We start from the raw sequence: 6,000 nt of genomic DNA, 5'->3' as shown, positions 1-6,000 counted from the left end.
GAACCACATAAAAAATAAATAGATAAATAAGTACGTAAGTAAATCAATCAATCAATCAATCAATCAGTAAATAAATAAATAAATAAATAAATAAATAAATAAATAAGTAAACAAACAAATAGTAAATGATATCAAGAGTGGTTTTAATCGGGTAAATAACGTCAAGATGCAATAAAGCAAAATTAGTGTTACGTAATCTTGATCTCTAAGAAAATCTGAAAACTGCATTTATTTCGCGACCTGTATTCAAAACGTAGTTGAAAACACATTGATCGTCAAGTCCATCGAAAGGAAAGAACCATTCTCCAGTACTCTCAACCTCATGATTTTCCTCTTCGCTTCGGTGTTCGGTGCTTCTTATTTCCGTTTTAAGGCCAAAAGAGGTAATTTTCTGTGTTATGAACAAAATCCAGACCTTGGAAACGTCTGAATTCGTGCATGTCTTGTGCCGGGGTGGGGTGGGGACTTAGTGCTGCTCCAGAGAACTTTTTTTCTATCGATTTTAGATACTGATTTTCCATATTAGCGAGATAGTGACTGACTAATACGTTGTCGCTGGAAAAGTCAACAAATGAAGTGGAATTAAAAGTCGACGCGGATGAAAATTTTAATGTCCTCGCATTATTCTGCATTAAGATGCGTTCTTCCTTTGTGTCGAACGAAATAAAGAAGAGCGAAATCAAAAGACCTCTGTTTTAAAAGCTTTTGCGGTTTTCCAAATAAACTAGCATTTTTTTGTCTGTCAAATGAATTTATTTTTCCGAGTTTTTAATCGTTTTGCTGGAAGCAAAATTGATCATTTGCAATTTGAGATATTACATGTACGTTAACCTACCACTTAGGACGTGGCAAAACTAAAAAACATTCGGGGAAACATTTATTCTTGTTATGTTTCCGGGGTGGCTAAATTAGCGGGAAGCAAACAAAACATTTTGCTCCCCGGGTGGCTAAACGAGAAAACATGCAATGTTTCGGAAATCTTGCATTCAGTTATAATAAACTGACTCTCGAAGAAGTCTGAGGAGACTTCTTTATTCCAGGGCTTGTTCCCTCATAAATTGTGATCTCAGAATGCTCCATTTGCTTTTGTAGTAGTCCTTTGTGATACCATATTTTTCTGACAGATTTAACAGTGAGCCACTCCCTTCTCTCCTTATTCATGCAGTCTTCATGACTATATCCCACAAAAAATCATACGATGCAATGAGTAACTCTCTCTCCTCGTCCTTCCAATTCCTTTCCTTTTTTTTCTTCCCTTTTCTATGAACTGCTTGTGGCTCTTCTACATCGACTTCGCGATCAGCCATTGTTGTACGCTCGCCGTTGCTGGGAAAAATTTTTAATGAGCATCACTTTACCTTCATGGTGAATAAATTGGGAAACATATGTTTCGTAAACAAAACTGTGTCCGGGAAGGAGAAATGATTTTGACCTGCGGCAAAAACATTTTCTTGTCCCCAAGCAGCAAAATTTGTTTCCTCCACATATGTTTCCCGCGCGGCTAAACTGGGAAACATTTGCGTTTTCCAGTTTAGCCGGTCCTTTATGGTGATAAACATGTAACTCAGTTTCTAGAACTCTTGTGACTGCTTTCTAATGCGGCTGATAAACAGCCGTTTTATAAAGATAAGGATGAAGGAAAAATAGAGTGGTTTTATTAGTAATAAACTTTCTTTTAATTTTCGGAATACTTATTTTTTGTTTTTTTTTCTTCATTTGAATCTTGTCTGCACAGGAACCCCTCTCGACTTTCCAGCGTGCTTAGCGTAAAACGCGTCAAGCAGTATTCGTTTTCGAATGAAATTGTGGACAGGTGAAAACCGAACAAAACGCTAGAGTGAGCGAAAATATTTTGCTTCGTTTTGGTTCAGACGAAATCCGTAACTTTTAAAAACGCATTGGTGTGGTCGAGCCTCGGACTTCTTCGTTACCCGCATGACTGTTTTTAAGCGGTTTGCCAGGCCCAGTTAGAGGTACCTGTTTTCAAAGCTGGCGCTATCTCTTGCTGTTATAATTTCTTATAAATTTATTGGAAGCTAGCTTTTTCAGTCTGCAAACCATACCATACCATTAACTCATTACTTGGAACTTAAGTATTGTGAGCTTTCGTCGCGCAAGTCAGTTATTTGTTTCTCTTAAACGCTTGCCGAAAATGTTTCCATGTCGTTGTGAACGCTGGTTCTTCATCTTTGTTTATCTTTTAAATGATGTTTCATATATTCATTTGCATATCTTTCACATAGTACAGATGCTGCGCAATAGATCGCAGTTTCGCAGAGTAGGCTTAAATGTCTGTTTTGCCTTCGTGTGTATTCCTAAACAGAAACTGCTTAGAATTAAGCATACCTTTTTTTGTCAGCAACAGCTTAATAATTTTCTTCAGATTTTTCCAAACGGTGGTCTTAGCTAACTTTGTTGAACTACAGTCCATTCGCCAAGTTAACTCACGGTAGTAGTAAATAAATAATAAGTGAAATGCCAAAATATACATAAAAGTATTAATTGACCAAATTAATAATTTAATTTTTTTTGTTGCACGAAAGATCAGGACACGTTAAGATGGGATTTACATCACACAGTGAAGTTTTACTGCAATTAATCATCCTTGAATTCAGTATCAAACGAACACACCCATTTGGAACTTGAGCGTAGTTCGACGCATTCCTTTGACGTGACTCAACTTACTTGCTTAACTTATTAAACGAAAAATACATGATTTTAAATTCGATTTACCGTTTTATCGCGCATTAACATTTCGTCGCCTTACCTATTTGGCAACGTTATCTCTCCCATAAAGATATGATACGCCAGCGTCTGTTTGTAGTAAAATACTTTAGACCTGAAATGGAGAGAATAACTGTTACCCTCCTCTTTTTCTTTAAGAAATGCGAAGATGTTAAAATTCTCAGTATATTCAAGTATGACAAGGAGAGGAGAAGTGGAACTTACGTTTTGAAATTGAACTATTTCGAGGATGAAGCCGGGAAAAAATACTTAGTCTGTCGTAACCTACAGATCTCGCTTTGATTCCCGCTAAATTGGAAAAAGACTTCCGAGCATCTGAACTAAAATGATCATTTGCATACAATTTGTTCGTAAATATGGCAATTCAAAACACAATGTGGTGATAGCCCACGTTGATCTGCTCAATAATAACAGATAGATAATAGCGCGTGGTTTTTACTTCCCTGGAAATGTTAACAACGGTAATGAGCCAACTTGTTATGATAATGTTTCCTTTAAGAAACCGGATTTACGGACTTAAGCAACTCATTACAGTGTGCATCACCTGCGACCTGCATTTTTGATTAGAATCTTAAATTTCGGCTCCTTTGTATATGTATGCGACAAACTTCGCAAAAAAACGTCAATTTAATTTCTATTTTATCATTTCCAAATCGGTATGAAAAGTAATGATGTAAGAATTAACTGACACCGTGAATAAAATGAAAGCTTGACAACACTGCATAACGCGAACATGTTGAGGTAAAATTATTTACGGATTTTGTATGAAAGGCACTGTCGTGAACATTACTGCGATTATCAGTTGGGTAAGGCGAGACGGAGCTTTGGTGAAGATGTTTCGGACTTAAAATTACGTTGTTGCCACGGGCAACTTTCCTCGTTTCCAATGGTAACATCATCGTCGCCTGCAACTTCCCGCGCTTTGCCGACAAGTTGCCACTGGAAACGGAGCCAGCTGCCCGTGATAACAACACAAGTTTAACGTCAAAAGCTGGTCACCAAATCTTCGACGCGCCTCACACGACTGGTGATCGTAGTTACTGACACTACAAATGAAACAATACACTGCATAGAGTGAACATGTTGCAGTAAAATCATTTCTACATTTTATATGGCCGAGGGAAAATAACGTTGATTCCACAATTCTAATGAACCTTTGACGTCATAAATTTTTTTTTTCCTTTATGGAGTTACCCAGAAAATGGTGGGCGTTTTGTCCAAACTTTTATATTATCTCTTTATTTATGCACTTTAAAACAGTTAATTGTTTGTGGTTTATTATGATATGCTTGAGAAACTAGCTTGTCTCTGCTTTTCTTGAAATATTCATCAAAAAAATTTGCGAAATTTTAGCTTTCACCCTCGCGGTCCTCAGTGTAATGCTATGGAAATCTTCCTACTGTTTTTCATGCATTTCCTAGTATTTGAGTATGCCTCGATATCATAAGAAGAAATTTGACGTTGATAATTAATGGGAACTAAACAGCCAACTCCATCTGCCCCGGAAACTCTGGAGCCCATGACTCCTGCAGTAATAGAAAAGACTGGAATTTTACTACCGGAAAGGTTTTCTAATTGCTGTGCTCATGTGTGATGTAATAATAAGGGAACGGAAAACATTCTGCGAGCTTTTTTCGAGTAAAATAAACACGAATGGAAGCTTACGAAAACGAGAAATGATGTGGGAAACGAGCCGCTAGCGAATGTAGTGTTTCTATGCTTCTTGATTTCTCACAAACTTTCCCGAGTGTTCTTGATACTGAAAAACAATGTAATAAGAAAACTGAAGGCCAGTTTCTCTTTCAAGAAATGATTATAAAATCGCCCCAAATTGGAAAACGTCCTACCTAAATTATTCATACAAACTAGTCTACAAGGCTATGTCAAAGGGAGAAAGTGAAAAGTATCAGGACTTTTTTAGATAAGGACGTAAAAAATCCGGCTTCTCCGTTTTTCTAGATTTCGAAAAAAGAAAACCCAGGAATAATCAGAAATGCCTAGAAACTTTACAACTTTGGTCCGCAACTACGGCAGTGTATTAGAGTAATATGACAACTCATATGACATTTCAAGTTGAATCCTAAAAGTGACTATACTTTGACGGATAAATAGTACCACTCTTCTTCAGCTGTGTTACAATATTGGTAACACACAAATACCCAACCAATGGTGAACAAGTTGTTGTGATCTTCATGATACAATAGGTTTCCATGGCAACGATACAACCTGTTTAAAATATCCTGATTTTAGCTTTAGGTGCTTATAATTCAGAAACGGTTCGATGAAACTCATTTTTATTACCGAATTTTGATAAGATGCAACTTTTTATTTAAAAAATTCTGCAAGTAGGATTCAGAGACATTTCAAACTTTGAAAATTTAATGTGACCGATGATTGGGTATTTCTGTGATAAGACTATTTTAAAATCATTTGTTCAAGTGTGGGGATATTGAATTGACCCGTCATAGTTCAACTAATAATAATAATGATAATAATAATAATAATAATAATAATTAATAATTAAAAATCTTTTAAGGGGATGCTTCCATCACTTAAAAGTGGTTTTCAAGGAGGTCCTCAAACAAAAATGTTCGTTAAAGTTTAAAATACAAGTCAAGATAAAAGTTAAAAGCGAACAGATGAAACAGAAAATGCTTAAAAGTAATTTTCATTATCTGATCACAAAAAGTTCTTAGAATAATTAATGAAAAACGCTAAGAATATACAGCTAATAAAAACTTATCGATGTCGCGTTTAAAAATTTTACATGACTTAGACAAATTGAGATATTTTTGTTTTGTGTTTTTTTTGTTTTTGTTTTGTTTTGTTTTGTTTTTTTTTTCAGCACTGCTGGAAAGTGTTGGAAACTGTTACATGTGCCAGCCACCTAACAACGTTTTTGCCGCTGGGCAGTTAAATTTGGAAGGAGAGAGTCAGGCAAGCCTGCCCACTTTCTGACATCCTTTTTATTATTGGGATATAAATTCTAATGCCATTAGGCGCTCAAATGAAATAAAAGGCGGCAAAATTGATTAAAGAAATGTACTGTACGTTACGCAGTATGCAGATGATACCACCGTTTATCTTGGAGTTGTCCATGCAGTCACTAAATAAATAAGTGTAATTTTCTCGCTCAATTCCAAAAATGTTCGTCGTTATGAATATGTCAATCTAAATCAGACTATTTATGGTTAGGATAATTACGATATCGAAAAGATACACTGCTAGGTCTAATATTAAGCGAGTACTTCCAGA

The sequence above is a fragment of the Orbicella franksi genome, chromosome 3 (assembly GCF_964199315.1).
Source record: "Orbicella franksi chromosome 3, jaOrbFran1.1, whole genome shotgun sequence".
Lineage (NCBI taxonomy): Eukaryota > Metazoa > Cnidaria > Anthozoa > Scleractinia > Merulinidae > Orbicella > Orbicella franksi.
The sequence above is the reverse complement of the archived record's forward strand: the minus strand, read 5'-3'. Positions refer to the sequence as shown.